This window comes from Capra hircus, chromosome 20 (assembly GCF_001704415.2).
Source record: "Capra hircus breed San Clemente chromosome 20, ASM170441v1, whole genome shotgun sequence".
In the NCBI taxonomy this organism is placed as follows: Eukaryota; Metazoa; Chordata; class Mammalia; order Artiodactyla; family Bovidae; genus Capra; species Capra hircus.
In genome coordinates this window covers 20,387,428-20,406,608 of record NC_030827.1, presented here as the reverse complement: position 1 = coordinate 20,406,608, position 19,181 = coordinate 20,387,428, and positions in this window count along the sequence as shown.

Here is a 19,181-nt window from a genome sequence, read left to right as displayed (position 1 = left end):
AGATTCTAGAAAAGAGATAGAGGAGTAGATGCTACAAGGCACCTGCAAAAAGGAACTGTTGCAATTAAAAGCTAAGGTGAAAAGAGAAATAATCTAGTATAATTTCATTGCATACACATACAAACTAGTCTCAAGATATACTATTTTCTGGAAGTGAGCTAGAAAGAAGTTTTTATCCCATTAATCTACAAAGATTCTTCTTGGGAAATATGATAGACATATATCATGACTGTATATATCCTCCTTTAGGGGTGCAATTGTGCGCCTGCATGGGTGTTTGTATGTATATGTGCGCATGTGTGGTGGGGGTCATGTATAATTTCTTCCAACTTATTGGGCTGAAATGAGGTTCAGTTAAAAGTCTGCAAATGGATTCTCTGATTTCTATAGTTATTATGCTACCCTTAAGAAATACAATGCATGTGATAGCAAGCCATGATTTTACACACAATATATTCTCCCTTACCTACTGTCAAGTTTTGGAGCCAGAGACACAGCAGTGGGTGGTAACTAAAAGACAATCAGATCCATTGTCTTATACAGCAAGAAACAAAGATGATACCTTTAGTCCTCCAGGGTGTAATTATCTCATGAAAACCCCAGGTGGTGGAGGAGTCTCCTTGCTATTATTAGATTTCTTTAGTTTAGGATATAAGTATATGCTGAAAGGCATTCACTGAAAATTACTCATTTCTCCAGCAGCGTGTTTGAAAGCCAAGCTCTGTGGTGATTAATCTGGTCCTTAAGCAGGTGAGGCTCAGTTCTGGCTCTCCCTCAGTGCGAAGCTGGATGCTGAAGGAGCTGGCATGCGGCCCTTGAGCCTACTTTTGTGTGTGTTCCCAGAAAACAGCAGGACTGTTCTCTTGGACAGCTAAAGTTTCTCTAAGTTCAAGACTTTGTTCCACTGACAGTTTTTCCTTCAGCAGTTTCAAAAGTTCTTCGTGGCATTTCTTTTTTTAATGTCATTACTGAAGATGTGAATGTTGCCCAATTTCTGGTCAAAAGAAAACCCTCTTATCATGTCACTTGGTCTCATGTGTCCCCACCATGGTTTCTGTGGAATATCTGTCTCAGAATCAAGTGTTTCAACAACAGGGAACATCTCTGATCTGTGGATCCAAAAGGATTAACAACATTAAAGATGATAATTTTATGCAAATCAAAACTACAATGAGGTAACACCTCACATGGGTCAGAATGGCCATCATTAAAGTCTACAAATAACAAATGCTGGAGAAGGTGTGGAGAAAACGGAACCCTCCTATACAGTTGGTAGGAATTTAAGTTGGTACAGCCACTATGGAGAACAGTATGGAAGTTCACCAAAACACTAAAAAGAGAGTTGCCATATGATCCAGCAATCCCACTTCTGGGTGTATATCTAGACTAAACTATAATTTTAAAAGATATATGCATCCCTACTTTCATAGCAGAACTATTTACAATACCCAAGACATGAAAAAACATAAACGTCCAACGACAAATGATTAGATAAAGATGTGGTGCATGTATACAATGGAATGCTGCTCAGTTATAAAAGAAGAATGAAGTCATGCTATTTGCAGCAAATGGATGAACCCAGAGATTATCATGCCAAGAGGTAAGTCGGAAGGAGAAAGGCAACCACCATGTGATATCACTTACATGTGGAATCTCAACTAGGACACAAACCATGGTGCCCCAGGTGGTAAAGAATCCGCTGGCAACGTGGGAAACCCGGGCTTGATCCCTGGGTTGGGAAGATCCCCTGGAGGAGGGCATGGCAACCCACTCCAGTATTCTTGCCGTGAGAATCCCCATGGACAGAACAGCCTAGTGGGTTGCAGTCCACGGGGTCACAAAGAGTCAGACACAACTGAGCAACTAAGCATAGCAGAGCACAGAACTTATCTATAAAATACAAACAGACTCACAGAGAGATGAGACATTTGGTTGCCAAGGGAGTGAGAGGTCGGGGCAGGAAGGACTGGGAGTTTGAGGTTAGGAGATGCAAGCTATTATATACAGAATAGACAACTCCTCTGTATAGTGGTGGTAGTTTATCGCTAAGTCGTGTCTGACTCTTGCGACCCCCTGGCCTGTAGCCTGCCAGACTTCTCCGTCCATGGGTTTTCCCAGGCAAGAATACTGGAGTGAGTTACAGTTTCCTTCTCCAGGGGATCTTCCCAACCAAAGGATCGAACCCGCATCTCCTGCACTGCAGGCAGTTTACTGCATTGTAGGCAGATTCTTTACTGCTGAGCCACCCGGGAGGCCCTCCTCTGTATAGCACAGGGAACTATATTCAATATCTTGTGATAAATCATAATGGAAAAGAATATGAAAGGGACGTACATATATGTATAACTGAGCCACTTTGCTGTACAACAGAAATTAGCACACTGTAAATCAACTGTGTGCTAAGTCACTTCCAGTTCCAGTTCAGTCACTCGGTCGTGTCCGTCTCTTTGCGACCCCATGAATCACAGCACACCAAGCCTCCCTGTCCATCACCAACTCCCAGAGCCTACTCAAATTCATGTCCATAGAATCAGTGATGCCATCCAGCCATCTCATCCTCTGTCGTCCCCTTCTCCTCTCGCCCCAATCCCTCCCAGCATCAGGATTATTTCCAATGAGTCAACTCTTCGCATGAGGTGGCCAAAGTATTGGAGTTTCAGCTTTAGCATCAGTCCTTCCAATGAACACCCAGGACTGATCTCCTTTAGTCACTTCAGTCATGTCTAACTCTTTGCCCCCATGGACTGGAACCCACCAGGCTCCTCTGTCCATGGAATTCTCCAGGCAAGAATACTAGACTGGGTTGCCATGCCCTTCTCCAGGTATCTTCCCGACCCAGGGATCGAACGAAAATTTCCTGCAGATCTTGCATTGAAGGCAGATTTTTTTTACCACTGAGCCACAGGGAAGCCCAAATACAAAAGATGAGAATTTTATATGTAAATTAAATATGTTAGTCTGTATTAATGCTCTCACTTTCTCTTCACATGCACTTATTAGCTAGAAATATTGTGAACTTCTGCATTAGCCAAAGAAGCAACTAAAAATAATATGGGATTGATGTATGGCAAAACCAATACAATATTGTAAAGTAATCAGCCTCCAATTAAAATAAATAAATTTAGATAAAAAATAATATGGGAAAAGATCTATTCTGATATTTAGTGGATATGGCTAGCATTTGCTGGACACCTTTGTAACAGGCACTGCAGACACTTTATGCTTTCTGTAACATTCTGAGTGACTCTGCTAGGTAATTACTGCTCTGTTCACTTCCTTCCTTCCTTCCTTCTTTCCTTCATGAACCTCAGGTACAGAAGAATGGCATAACCACAGGTCTTAGTTGATGATACACTCTTATCATGAATCCACACAAGGACTCTCTTATTCTGTATAAATGTCATTCTTCCCTTCTCCTTCTGATCCCCATCCCTTCCTCCTCAGGCCCTACCCTAATGTGTTAATTTGTGTCATTTGCACATATGCACTGCTCGTCATCCTCCTAACATCCTAACAGAATTCACAGCTGGTTGCTAGGCATGACTACACCATTTAATGTTAGCCAGTGAGATAAGAACAAAAGTGATGTGTGAACTTCTAGGCTGCCCTATAAGCAGAACGGTATCTTTTCTTTTCCTTTTCCTTTCCCTCTTCCCACTGGGCAGAGTCTGACTGTGTGCTAGGAGATCAAGTATCCACACAGGACTCTTGAGATAACAGTCATGAGCTGAAGGTGTCAAAGTAAAACGACAGAAACAGGTCCCTGATGATGTCAAACCCCCTCTGGATTGCCTACCTGAAGTTTAACAGGAGAAAAAAAATCTATCGGGCTTAATCCATTATTATTTTGAGTGCTTCTATTACAGCCATTGATTCAATTTCCTGAATAAATACTGCATCTTTGCAAAGTGTGTAGGGCATTTAATATGTCTGCATGTGGTTCCCACTTTAAATGGTATTATTCTGCTTCTTAGGTTTTTCACTTGGCACTATTTAAAAAAAAAATATATCCTTGCTATCTGGAGAAGGGAATGGCTACCCACTCCAGTATTCTTGCCTGGAGAATTCCATGGACAGAGGCGTACATCTAGTTCTAGCTTCTAAGTGCTGCAGAGAGGACCACCGTGTCCCTCTCCCGTACTTCTCCTATGTACTCCCCTGGTGGTAAACAGATTACTTCCAACTTCTCACCCCCACAGAACCACCATGATAGCCCTGTGGCATTCCTCAGGAACCTTTGAAAGAATTTCTGTTGGGTATAAGTAGACAAGAAAGATGGCTGGTCACAGAGTATTCTCATGTTTAATTCCATTCAGTGCTGCCAAATCACTTTCCAGAATGGCTCTAACAGTCTGCATCTCCATCAGCAATGCCTGAGGACTCCTATTTCTCTACAACTTTGCCAACACTTCATTATTCAAGTTTCCATTTTTTTTTTCCAATCTCAAGTGCCCCGTTTTTTAAAATCAGAATACAATTGGTTTACAATATTGTGTTAGTTTCTGCCGTACAACAACATGAATCAGCTCTAAGTGTACACATATCCCCTCCCTCTTGAGCCTCCCTCCTACCTCCCCCTCCCATTCTACCCCTCGAAGTCATCACAGGGCACTGAGCTGAACTCTCTGTGCTATATACAGCAGCTTCCCACTAGCTATTTTACACATGAGAGCGGATATATGTCCATGCCACTCTCTCACTTCTTCCCACCCTCTCCTTCCCCATCACGGCCACAGGTTCCCTCTCTACATCTATGTCTCTATTCCTGCCCTGCAAATAGGTTCATCATCACCATCTCCTAGATTCCATACAGATGCCTTAATATACTTTATTTGCTTTTCTCTTTCTGACTTACTTCACTCTGTGTGACAGGATATGATACATAAATACAATGGAATATAACTCAGCCATAAAAAGAAATGAAACTGGGTCATTTATAGTGATGTGGATGAACCTTTGGTCTGTTATACACAGTGAAGTGCCCCATTCTGACTTGCAGTTCTATGATTATTAGTGTTTATACAATTGTTCATATAGTTGTTAGCCATTTGGATTTTCCCTTCATCATACCCTTTTCTTTCTTTCTTTATATTCTTGATATGAATTTGTGTTGGTTTTAGTCATTTCTATTCATGATCTTTCAAGGAAGATATTCTCAGCACCTCATTCATTGAGACCTCATAGCATTTTATATTCATTTCTCCATTAGGTCTGCAATCCATATCCAATTCCCATATGAGTGTGCATGCCTGCTCCAAGCCCAGTCATGCCCTTGAGATTCCCAGTGTCTTGGAGCTGCCAAGTGTGCTCAGCCCCCAGCAACTTCACTGGTGAATCAGCTCACCCCTCCCTCCCTTTCTCTCTATACTTTAGTCCCCAAATCTGAATGCGGCCATCAGACGGTGACTCTCTTCTTTTCCTGATGCCTCCTTGCTTCCACTTCAGTTAAGAAGAGAGAAGCAGGATGAGGTCTGGATTGTAGTCAGAAGCTACCACTGGAGATTCCAACAATCAAAATGGAAACTTGGACAGAAATTAGATGAGAAATTTGTAAGGTCGTGCCTGATTTTAAAAAGTCTGACTCTTCAGGAGAAATGTGGGCATTTACAGAGCTTTTCTTTTAAGCCAAGAGGCTTCCACTGGCTAAACCTCTTATTTTCAGCTTAGTGTGTACTGACTTTCTCCTTTAAAAGCCCTGCCTCCCTCCGGATTTGGGAACACTCACCTTCACCTTAGCAAAATTCGCCTCCATTTACATCAAGAGGCCCGGAAGCTGCACTTTTTCTTTATAGAGTCCTGGGAGAATGTCAGCCCTTGTAAGTCAGTGCAGCAAAATAGAGGAAAATCTTTTAATGGAACTTCACCAACTAATATTCCAGGCAGGGAATAAAGCTGGCTGCATTCTTGAAATAGAAAGAGGAAGAATGTACTATCACTGGGGGCCCCTGGGGTTGACCAGGGGCCTTTATAACGTAACAGTCTCCTAGATGTCACTTCTGGCCCTAATCATAGTTCACTGCTAAGCTGCTGAGTCTGGTAGTCAGTGCTCTTCGTGACTTTACTCTTTACTCTTCTGCTACTCCTGCTTAGGGAAACTCCAGCCTTGGATGAATCCAGCCAGCCCTGCCTGCTCCCTGGGAGAAGCACTCCTGTTGAGCTCTTCTGGCAAAGACCACATCTGTGCTGAATGAGGCTCCTGACAAATTTAAGTTCTTTAACCTCAACTGGGCTTTTAACACTGCCTAGCCTTCTTCCCTGGAGAAGGCAATGGCAACAAACTCCAGTACTCTTGCCTGGAAAATCCCATGGACAGAGGAGCCTTGTAGGCTACAGTCCATGGAGTCGTGAAGAGTCGGACACGACTGAGCGACTTCACTTTCCCTTTTCACTTTCATGCACTGGAGAAGGAAATGGCAACCCACTCCAGTGTTCTTGCCTGGAGAATCCCAGGGACAGGGGAGCCTAGTGGGCTGCCGTCTATGGGGTCACACAGAGTCGGACACGACTGAAGTGACTTAGCAGCAGCAGCAGCAATCTTCCCATAGTCTCAGACAACACTCATCCACAACTGACTTTCCTCTTTCTCTTTTTTATGTCACCTTCAATTTCACTCCCTCCTGCACTCGAAACACATCTTAAACTCTTACTTGATGGAGGATAAAGGACAGGAAGATTTCCTCAACTCCATGCCCCCCTTCCTTGGACTTCTGTGTGCCTCATCCATCCTTACTGCCGTCTCTAGCACAGTGTTTACAGCTTCTCCTGCTAAGTGTTTCTATTTTTGCTGGTGATTCTTAGCTGAATCAGATCCAGTGCCTTTTTATAAAAAATTACTTTGTAACTCCCTTCCCCTTTAATATTGAGAAATGAATATAAACCTAAATACATAATTACATTTTAATTGATTTAATGACACAATCACAAAATAAAAGGAAAGTAATATGCTTTTCAATATGTAAAGGCTCAGGTACTATTATACTGAATACACAGTAAGGTAGAAAAATCCTTATACCTCAATGTAGAATCACTGTGTGGTAATTATGAATGTGTAGACAGATTCAGGTACTTAATCTTAGAACTCATGGGCTTCCCTGGTGGCTCAGATGGTAAATAATCTTCCTGCAACATCTGAGACTCAGGTTCCATCCCTGGGTTGGGAAGATCCCCTGGAGAAAGAAATGGCTACCCACTCCAGTATTCTTGCCTGGAGAATGTTATGAACAGAGGAAGCTGGCGGGCTACAGTCCATGGGGTCACAAAGAGCAGATGAGACTGAGTGGTACTAACACTTTCACTTTCAGTAGGAATAAAAATGCCATTTCAAAATGATAAGTAATGCTTTATAAAGCATTTTATATATATCAAGATTTCCCAGTGAAATCTTCCCTTGATTTACACTGTGGTTGAATCTTTGGGAAATTTAATTCATATTAAAACTATGTAAAAATTACTTTCTGTCACTGAAAAACAGGGCTAGGTTCCAGGCTCAGATAATTCTAAATAGAGTTTTCACCTTCCTAACTAGTAGCTCATTCGAAAGCTGCTTGGAATGTGGAAACTTTCTTCACTATATCACCCAGTGCAGGACACACCACATCTCTGGACTCTGCCCATTCGATGCCTTAACAGCTCCAAATCACCCTGATAACGCACACAATTCCAAGGTGCCTCCTGGCAGTGCCACCACCCTTGCATGGATGGACCAGTCTGTACTCTGGATCTCTCCTCTGTAAGTCTGTTTCATCAGTTAGCCCTTTGCTTTCAGTCTTCAACCTTTCCTTCTCTACTTGATTCTTCCTCAATCCTGTGTCATAATAAAGTCATCCCCGCCCAGCACTAGGTTCTGCTCTGGCCCGTGTACTGCCTCTCCCCCCGCCACCTCCCAGATCAACAGCACAGCAACCTGCCAGGGCTATTCCTTTCCCCTCACCTCCATACCCTCCCTAACTCACTGTCATTTCTATCAAGGAAACCATTCTTTCAAACTTTATTTTTAATTGGAGGACAATTGCCTTACAATGTTGTTAGTTTCTGCCATACATCAACATGAATCAACCGTAGGTATACATATGTTCCTTCCCTCAAGAACCTGTCTCCCACCCCACCTCACCCCTCTAGGTTGTCAGAAAGCATGTGAGCTCCCTACGTCATACAGCAAATTTCCACTGGCTATCTGTTTTACATATGGTAATGCATATGTTTCCATGTTAGTTTCTAAATCTGTCCCACCCCTCAGCTTCACCCACTGTGTCCACAAAATCTGTTCTCTATGTCTTTGTCTCCACTGCTGCCCTGCAATTACACTCATCAGTATTTCTAGATCATCTTTCTAGATTCCACATATATGTGTTGCTATACCATATTTTTCTCTTTCTGACTTACTTCACTCTATATAGTAGGCTCTAGGTTCATCCACCTCATTAGAATTAACTCAAATGTGTTCCTTTTTATGCTGAGTAATACTCCATTGTATATATGTACCACAGCTTCTTTGCCCATTCATCTGTTGATGGACAGCTAGGCTGCTCCCATGTCCTAGTTATTGTAAATAGTGCTGCAGTGAGCACTGGGGCACATGTGTCTTTTTCAGTTCTGGTTTCCTCAGGGTATATGCCCAGTAGAGGGACTGTTGGGTCATATGGTAGAGAGGGAAGAGATCATTGCCACTGGGACACTCTAACTTCGTGAGTTCACAGACAGCAGCAGGATATCATTCTTGTATAAAGACAGGAGAGGGATCAGCTAACCCAGACTACAGATGCCCTAGGAAGCGAGCCTTTTATGACCGCAGAAACACATCGTGCAGGAGACAAAAGGTCAGGAAACATCTCAGACAGGACCTGCATTAACAAAGGCACATTTTCTCAAGAGTAAGGATCTCATCATTTGCCTCTGTATTTGCCTCTGTATGTAGCTAGCGTAATGCCTGGTAGAGCAGAAGCACTCAATAAATATTTAATAAATCATTAAACAAATTCTTGATTTGTAATACCACAAAGTTTTGAGTAGCTGGCTCTGGGAGTGGTATTCTGAGGTTTCTTTCTTTGTTATTCTGCCCTTGTATGCTTTTTGGCTCCATCCAAGTTTTCAACAATGAGCACAAACTCCTTTTATAAGTCTTTTCATAGTCAGAAGTGTTTCATGGGGACAAAAGGAAGCGACTGCATAATGCAGTCATGAGGCCATGCGGGTGGTGGGGGTGGTGACACCAGCGTAGAATAAAGCTCCTGCCCACACACTATTTCTGCATGCTGCCTAGTGAAGGAATATACCTTACCCAGAACAGCTAAGAAGGAAAGGTCATCGCTGAGCCCTGAGCGTCATGGGTGACCTCTCTCCTTCTCCCTCCCACTATCCCTCTCTCTCTTGTAAAGCAAAGAACTGTGTGGGCTGCATGTGCAGAGGGTGTTGAGACAGGAAAATGATAGGGGTTTTCCATGCATTCCAAAAACTGTGTGGGAATCTGTTCTTTCCAACCAAATGAAAAGCTATTTAAAAGTCAAACCCTATTGTGAATGGTGCACTGGGGTGGATCTCTCGGGACATCCCTAGTGTGTAAGAATGAAATACTCCCACGAGGGCCAGAGAACCCCCGCAGTGTACTGGCACCAAACTGGATTTAAAGGCCATGGAGTTCTGATGATAACATTTCCCTCACTCCCCCAACTTCCCCCAAACAACAATATCACCAAACACTTCAAACAATTGCCAACGAGGAAACAATCTCCAAGGATTACTAATACTAAGCAAAAGCCAGTGACGCTGCAAATTAAGGGGTAGGGGTAACAGAAAAATAAATGCTTTCAGATGGCATTTGAAAGGAACTAGAGCTGGTGGAGTGACAGCAATGGCGGGGGGTGGGGGGCAGTCGGGCTCAAAATCTGAGGGGAAATGATCAGGTAAATAAGCACTCTGCAACAGGCTGGCCACATCTGGATACAAGTTCAAGGTCATTATAACTGAAAAGAATCTTTTGGTTTTGCCTTCCAAAAAGGCATCAATGATGTCATCATTTTCCAAGGTGAAGTCTCTTAGGAAAATGAAAAAGGAGAATCCCTCCTCTTACAACCATCTGGTGCTTTCCCCCAACACAGCCTGTTTGCCCAGCTATCCAGGAAACCCAGTTCATTTGTGACCCTCATGTCGCCACTGCTGTCACTTTCTGCCGTTAGCTTTTAAGTATGCTTGTTGTTAATCATGTGGTTATAAATTTTCCAACAGCTATTTTCCCAATGCTATTTGGGGGGGCATCTTTCCCAGCTGATTACATCTCAAAATCACTGAATTTACCCATATCTCCAACCATGACCAAATTCACATCCCATATCCCCACTGTTGTTCTTGGTTTCTGCCCAGCCTTGTAATGTATAAAATACGACCTCATTAACCAGCTGACGTAGAATCCCAAGGTGATGCCCTCTTTTTGTCTTTCCTCCTAGTCTCTCTGACCACTTCTTTAGAATCCTGACAACAAAGTATGCTCAAGAAATGTTCTGGGTTGATTAACTGAAAATCCCTTTGCTGATTCTTTTCTTTCTCTAACGGTATTTTCCCCTTAATTCTTTACTTTCAATGCAACAGCTTCTAGATATCATAGAACTTTCATAGTTTTAATTATCAACCCTGATGAATGTGAGTGGCAAACTTATTTGTCTAGCTCTAACCCAGTGCCTTCAAACTCCTGCAGTGCCTTCTCTGAGTGTCCTTTCAGCAAGCTATAGGTAAATATTCAAACTCTTTCTATAGCCTTCACTGAGGATAACTCCTCTCTCACACACTGTATATTTCATCTCTAAAGCTGGATTTTAAAGACAGTATAGACATATTAATAACACCTTTAATTACATGCCTCCTTCATGTCTCTGACGCTGTTACACGGATAACATTTGTAACTACATCATCATTGATGCATGCATGCCAGAAATAATGAAGTGCGCTTTCTGAAGGCTGAAAGCAGAATACCAGGTTATGGCCAAATACTGAACTAAAACCAAAGCCTGCTCTATCAAGGGCATAGGCATGAATCCATGAGGCTGAGAAAGGCAGACTCAAGCAACAAAAAATACCATCCTATGTTCAAACGTACTTCTCTCTTTGCCTGTAGGTTTACTCAGACATGTCAGAAGTCGTTTCTTGTTTGTAAGTCTTCACAAGGGCTTCCCTGGTGGCTCAGTGGTAAAGAATCTGCCTGGCAATGCAGAAATCGTGGGTTTGATCCCTGGGCGGGGAAGATCCTCTGGAGAAAAAAAATGGTAACCCACTCCAGTATTCTTGCCTGGGATATACCATGGACAGAGGAGCCTGGAGAGCTACAGTCCAGGGGTCACAAAGAGTGGAACACAATTTTGCAACTAAACAATGAAGTCTTCATGGAAAGATCGGTTCCACTCCATCATGTGATCCTCAGAGTGTTTAAGTCCCTGTTAGCCCCATGCTACACACATATACACACAAATATGATATTTTCAGTGCCTGCTATGTAACAGGTTCTATAGATAAGTGGGTTTAAATATATATATATATATATATATATACACACACACACACAAAATTTCGAATTTTATGATAATTCTATGAGGAACTTCCACTTAAAAGTGGGGGGGGGGAGTTGAATATTCACATTTGTATGTGCTGTACTGTGCTTAGTTGCTCAGTTGTGTCCAACTCTTTGCAACTCTATGGACTGTAGCCCACCAGGCTCCTCTGTCCATGGGGATTCTCCAAGCAAGAATAGTGGAATGGGTTTCCATGCCCTCCTTCAGGGGATCTTCCCAACCCAGGGATAGAACCCATGTCTCTCACATTGCAGGCGGATTCTTTACCATCTGAGGCACCAGGGATGCCCAAGAATACTGGAGTGGGTAGCCTATCCCTTCTCTAGGGAAACTTCCTGACCCAGGAATCGAACCAGGGTCTCCTACATTGCAGCTGGATTCTTTACCAGGTGAGCTACCAGGGAAGCCCTAATATTTGTATATTTCTTCACAAAGATGGCAGTAAAAGGATTTTCCTTAAAAGTATAAACACACAAGGACTAAGAGAATGGAACTGTGACTCAGAATGTGACTGTATTTTGAATATTTACCTATACCTATACAACCACATGGTAGAAGCTGGAAGCAGATGGGAAGGTAACAGGAGCAGAATTAGCAAAACCCCCAGCACAGAGCAAGGGAAGACCATCAGTGAGCAATCTGCTCTCAGAATCCCAGAAAGGCTCAGAAATGGAAGAATCCAGGGATCTGTGGACATGGGAGTGCAGGTGGGTTCTAAAAACAGGAACACTGATTGAAAATGGGACAAAGAAAAAATCTTAGAAACATCAAGAAAATAAAGAAAAACAACAGCAAAGGAAAAACTGGTGATGTACCAAAGTTAAGGATCAGAAAGTCAGTAGATTCCTCAATGCCAACTCAGGAAAGTAATGTGTGCAAAGATCTGAGAAGAAGTGTATTTTCAAGCCAAAATTCTCCAGTTGACTATCATGCAAATGACAGAGTGAAATAAAGGACTCTCATATTCAAAACCTTTTCACACTTACTTTCTAGGCATTCTTTCTCAGGAAGCTACACCAAAGTAGTGCATGAGCTACACCAAAGTAAGCAAAATACGAGGTAAGCTAAGACAACTAAAAACACTAAGATCCAAGAAACAGAAGATTCAGTATAGCAAGAAGGGAAGGGACTCTCTAGGAGGATGCTGAACAAAAATCCAAGAACAGTAGTAAAGACAAGATCTCAAAGCCACAAGCTGGGAAAATGACTCTCTCAGATGGAGCAGGTGAACCAATGAAAGCCAGGACTCCTGGATGTGTTCACAGAAAGGAGAGTACCTTCAGTGGAGAATATGGGATGGACAGTGATAAGGATGTTGAAAATTAATAAAAATGGAAATAATTATCATCTCCAGGAAAGACCCTACCAGAAAATACAAATGTAATTATAACAAACTACATGGATTGGCAGTAAATATTTTTTACATAAATATAACAATGCAAACTTTTAATAATAATCTAACCAAAAAATATAATACAATTCTAGAAGACTTCAAAAAAGCATGTAGGGATGGGAACTGAGGGTATATCCTCATTTCCGATAACAAAAATCAGAGATTATAGCTAAAATCAGAAAAGCAAGAAACTGAAGTACAAATAAGTCATTTATAAATATGGCAGTAAATATAGGAAGGAAAAGGAGGGTTAGGCTCTCAGGAAATGGAACCAGGGCATGCAAGGGTAGGTACAGGATTTCTCTTTGTTGGTTGTTATGGGCTGAACAGTGTCCCTCTCAATTCTACGGGTTAAAGCCCTAACCCTCCAGCACCTCAGAATGTGACTGTATTTGGAGGCAAGGCATTTAAAGAAGTGATTACAATCAAAGGAGGTCATACGGCTGGACCTAATCCAATCTGACTGGTGTCCTCATGGGAAGAGATTTGGATCCCCAGAGTCACCAGGATGTGCACACAGAGGGAAGACCACGTGAGGATGCAGAGAAAAGGCGGCCGTCTGCAAGCAAGGAGAGAGGCTTCAGGAGAAGTCAAAGCTGCTCACACACTGATCTAGGGCTTATGCCCTCCAGAACTGTGAAAAAATAAAGTTCTGTTTTTTAAGCCACCCAGTCGGTGACACTGTGTTACGGCAGCCCAAGGAGACTAATACATGTTAATGAGTCATGTAAATATTGGACTTATTAAATAATGTACCAATGTTACTTCTATCAAATTATGAAAAATAGTTAATTTATATAATACCCATGTTGAAATAGCTCCCATAAGAATGAAAACTAGAGGTCAGATTAGTTGAAAAATGTGTACAGGGTGACGCACCTAAAACCAGGTGTGTCTCACCCTGGGTCCAGAGAGTTCCATGTATTTTCTGGGGTCCTAGAGGCCCACAGAGGCCTCAGCCCCCTTGAGTTGGCAGCACTGGACCCTGACTGCTCACAGCAATATCCTGGACTGCCTTGGAGGAAAACACCCTTTGCATCCTTTTTTCTTAGGCTACTATCGCCATGTGGCTATCATCTTGGTTACAAAGCTCTGCAGATTGGTGATGGACAATAAAGAATGCCAGCTCTTCAGTTCTTCGAATCTTCTCATCAGTGCCCTTTTGAACACCACTGCCCAACTCAACAGCAGGTCTGGGACTAATTCTGGCAGAAGGATGTGGTCCTTGTACCAGAGGACCTGAACCCAGAAGCTCTCTTGAGGTCTGCATTACAGGAAGAAACACATTAATTTATTTAATTAAAGAAAGAGTTCACATAGGTCACAATGCTATGAATCTGTGTCAAAACCAGAGAAGGGATGAAATTACAAAACACTCTTGGAGAACTTCCCCTCTCTCCCCAAGGATATGCAGGGTGAAAAGGAGGTCCTAGCAGCAGGGCTGAGTCTTGGAGGGCCTTCCTGGCAAGGTGAGTCTGTGTTTTGAGCCCAGCTGCTTGTTAGCATATGCGTAAATCAGAGAAAAATGGAGGATGTTGGCAGAAACCAAAACTTGTGATCTTCTTCCTCTTTCTAGGTTCCAGAGTTGGCAAACACGGCGGTATATTCCACACCACAATTCAACTCTTGGTAAAAAAAATACTCATCATTGTCAGAATTGTTGCACGAGCACTGAATACACTGACCTTCATCAACTTAAAGAAAATGGATTAGGCTGGCTGCTACAAAGAGGCATCCGTAGAGCATTTGGGAAGGGCTGGGAATACAGAGAATGAATTGCTAGGATTTTCTGTGTTCACGCTTATCTGACTGGCTTCAAACATGAGAATAAAAATGTTTTAAACACAAACACATACATATATGTATACATGTCAGTGAAGTGAAAGTCGCTCAATCGTGTCCAACTCTTGGTGACCCCATGGTCTATACAGTCCATGAAATTCTCCAGGCCAGAATACTGGAGTGGGTAGCCTTTCCCTTCTCCAGGAGATCTTCCCAATCCAGGGATTGAACCCAGGTCTCCCGCATCGTAGGTAGATTCTTCACCAGCTGAGCCACAAGGGAAGCCCCGTGTACATGTTAGTGAAGTCACTCAGTTGTGTCCGACTCTTTGCGACCCCATGGACTGTAGCCCACCAGGCTCCTCCGTATACGTTAGAGGTTTAGTCAAAAGTCAGTGAGCACAGGTTAGAAACCCTGCTCTGCCAAATAGTGAGGACACAGGGTAGTCAGTTTGTTTTTGACATTTCTGTATTTCTCTTGTATTTCTAATTTCTAAAATGAGAAGAGGGAGAGAGAGGGGAAGGAGGTGACCACCAACTTTTGCAGTGAGATCTGGTAATAATGTATGTTAAGCATCTGCTCAGTGTAGAACAAAATATCCACATTCCCAACATGTTAACTACTTTAACAATAGTAATTATTGAAGAAAATGGAGATTTGAGATAAAAAATAAGTCCCCTAGATAATAACTTGAATACTCATAGCTGACAAGGAAAGGAACTTAAGCAAAAGAAGTAAAAAAAAAAAAAACTTCAGCAACAATCAGGGTAAAGATTCTCCTCTCCAGGGAATACAGGTGACTTGAGAGACAAACGGGCTTATGTTTAAATAGCAGCTGTGACATTTTGAATGAGCGACCTCCTCTTTTTCAGCCTCCTTTGACTTCTCTGTAAAACAGAGAGAATATTGGGTTTGTGTCAACTTGAAATGAGAAAGCTCGAAGTGTGACAAAGTCTCAGTGCTCACTATGTGTGTGTGTGTGCTAAGTCGCTTCAGTTAGGTCTGACTCTGTGACCCTATGAACTGTAGCCTGCCAGGCTCCTCTGCCCATCGGATTCTCCAGGCAAGAATACTGGGGTGGGCTGCCATCCCCTCCTCCAGGGGATCTTTCCGACCCATGGATCAAACCCCTGTTTCTTATGTCTCTTACATTGGTAGACAGATCTTTACCACTAGTGCCATCCGGGCAGCCACTATACTCCTCTCTGATTCCTACCTTTTACCCCATCCTTTTCTGACCAAACTGAAAGCTCCTCAAAAGCAAGCATCAAGCACCAGTCCTTTAAAGCAACTAAGACAGCGGTCCATAGAGGGGGGCAATTATCACTCAGTTGATTTTGAATTTGCCTTTCTCCTTGCATGGCTGAAGGCACTAGACCTCTCCCAGACATGCGTGAATGATCTAAATAATTTTTTCTAATCTTCTCCCCTTGCTCATTAAAAGGAAAAGAACAATTCAGGGCAAAACCTGCATTTTGAAAGGATTTCATGTTATTCTTTCCTTTGTACTGGAGTGATTCTTGCTTTTCTTGCCTTGTGCACATACGTGAACTCCACGGTGATTAAAGGCGATGGTAGGCAAGCCACGCCTCCACGCAGGTGTCTCCTGTTTGTGTCCAGGCTACAAGAAGAATTGCTAAATTCACTCTTCTCTTTTCTCTAGCTATGGCTCTCTAGGATGTATGTTGGTGAAAAGGGAGTATAAAATTAAACAGGTACTCTGTATTTACAAAACACAGCAAAGCTACCTGTCCCCCAAAGCAGTCAACTTTCCCATAAGGTGTTGGGTATCCTATGGGATCTGGGTATATTCCATTGTTCTCCATCTTTTCCCAGGACACACTGCACATCACCACAATTCACCTGAAGACATTTTCTGTGTTCACTCTTGTTTGACTGGCCTCAGGTATTCATTTTACTCTAAATCCATGCTTCACAAACATTTTTGTGTATGACCTAAAGCAAGAAATATATTTAACCTGACAGCTAAGCACATACACATAAGCATGCATGTACAACTACACATGTGAATGAAACAATAATTTTAGAAGACTAAACTTACTATGTGCGGTAATAGCAGTATTTTCTGTTCCTTTTTAGTTCTTTTAATTTTCAGTCCTCAATGCAACTCTCACAATCCATTAATGGTTCACAAGCTGCAGTTGAAAAGTACTGTCTAATGTTTATAGTGAGATTAGCATTTATTAATTCACTTACTTTCATAACCCTGTGAAAAAATTAGAGGAGATTCTAATAGCACAATTCCCATATTTAAAATGAGAAAAAGTAGGATTCAGAGATTAATTAACATGCCTATAGTCATTCAGCTAACTGGGGCCAAAGTCCCAACCTTTTCACTACGCCAGGCATGCCACCCCCCACCCAGACTCCCTGGCACATTGTTGGAACAGATCATGGAGGTGTTAGTCAGGATTCTTTCAGGGGCAAGTAATAGAAGGTCCGATTGAAATGGCATCCATTCTAAAAACTGGTCCTTATCTTTAAGTAGCTTAGAAGTCAAGTTGATTATATTAGCAGCTTGAAAAACATCTTCAAAGACTCACGCTGTCTTCAGCTCTGTCATCCTTAGTATGTTCTCTCTGTTTTCAGATAATTCCTCTCATGGTCTTAAGATAACAGTCCAACCATGGCAGCCTAAGGAACCATTTCCAAAAGTCAGCCCCTTCTTTTCTCCTTCTGTAAGAGCGAGGAAGACTTTCCCAGGAGTTACCTATGTTTCACTGTCCAGAAAGGCAGCCCTGCAAGCCAGTCCTAATCTAAACACTGGAAAGGATGGAGGGATTCCATAAAAGGCTCAGAAACAGCCCACAGGACTGAGAAGAGACCAAATCCCCCCAGAATTCCTTGCCTTCACAAGAGTCAAACATATTCCTACTTCCCTTCCCCAGGATGCACATAGAGTGGAGGATGGTAATGACAGAGTAGGCAAGGGGGAGTGTCCTTTCACAGTGGGTGCAGATAAAACTTCCCGGAAGGTGATGGGTGCCACAGCATCTCTCTTACTCTGCCTGGTTAGATGAACTAATCCCTTCAGCTTCTACTTGGGGTGCTTCCTCTAGCTACCTTTGGTCCCTTAACTGTGTCACTCCTGTTTATCCAATCTCTAACCCACTCTAGGCCAGTTCATACTCTCCCTGTCCGTTCTTCATCATTAACCTCATTCTTTCAGGCAATTATCCACCTGTCATTCTTTTCCTGTTTAATGAATACCTGCTATATGACAGATGGACGCTGAACTAAGCTATAGGAAAACAAAGATGAAGGGGCAGTCTCTATCTATAATATCCAGGGGCCTTATTTAAACACAGTAGGACATACACATATATACACATAGCAGTAGCAGTGTTAGTCACTCAGTTGTGTCTGATTCTTTGGGACCCCATGGACTGCAGCCTGCCAGGCTCCTCTGTCCATGGAATTCTCCAGGCAAGAATACTTGAGTGGGCTGCCATTTCCTTCTCCAATATATACAAATATACATACTCAAATCTGGCATCTGAATGTAAAGGACGGCATGGAGCTCAGTCTCTAGGAAATAAAGCTGGAGGCAGAGATCAAAGTGATGGGAGTTTACTTGGGAGGTGCAAACCCTTGGGCAGTGGGGTGAGAAAAAATGGATTTAGGCTAAAATAAGCAAGGAAGGAAGAAAAGGGAAAGAAAGGGAAGCAGGGAAAATGGGAAGCAGTATGTTGTGATGTTTTGGCACCGGCTACTGCCTCACAAGATGCCTCCAAAAGACACTGTAGACGGCTTGGGAGGAGCTTTCACTGGTAAGAATACAGGGGTTGTCTCAATGGCTTCAAGAGGAAGCTGTGCCTCAGAGCAGCCCATAGACAGAGAAGGAGAAGTTAACTGGCCTGGTTCCCTTCCATCTCTGGATTCCCAATGGTCAGAGTTAACCACCTGACTTTCTGAGTGTGTCATTTGGTCCCTTTGGTGGTTCCATGTGATGCCAGATTCCAAGCCTTGTGCTGTGCAGTTTCACCCAATTACAAAAGCAGAGGGGCACACACTGCATGACCGAGAGCTGGAATGGGACAACCGAAGCTGGAGTACGGGCGCTCAGTTCAGTTCAGTCTCTCAGTCGTGTCGACTCTTTGTGACCCCATGAATCGCAGCACGCCAGGCCTCCCTGTCCATCACCAACTCCCGGAGTTCACTCAAACTCTTGTCCATCGAGTCAGTGATGCCATCCAGCCATCTCATCCTGTCATCCCCTTCTCCTCCTGCTCCCAATCCCTCCCAGCATCAGAGTTTCTTCCAATGAGTCAACTCTTCGCATGAGGTGGCCAAAGTATTGGAGTTTCAGCTTTAGCATCAGTCCTTCCAATGAACACCCACGACTGATCTCCTTTAGAATGGATTGGTTGGATCTCCTTGCAGTCTAAAGGACTCTCAAGAGTCTTCTCCAACACCACAGTTCAAAAGCA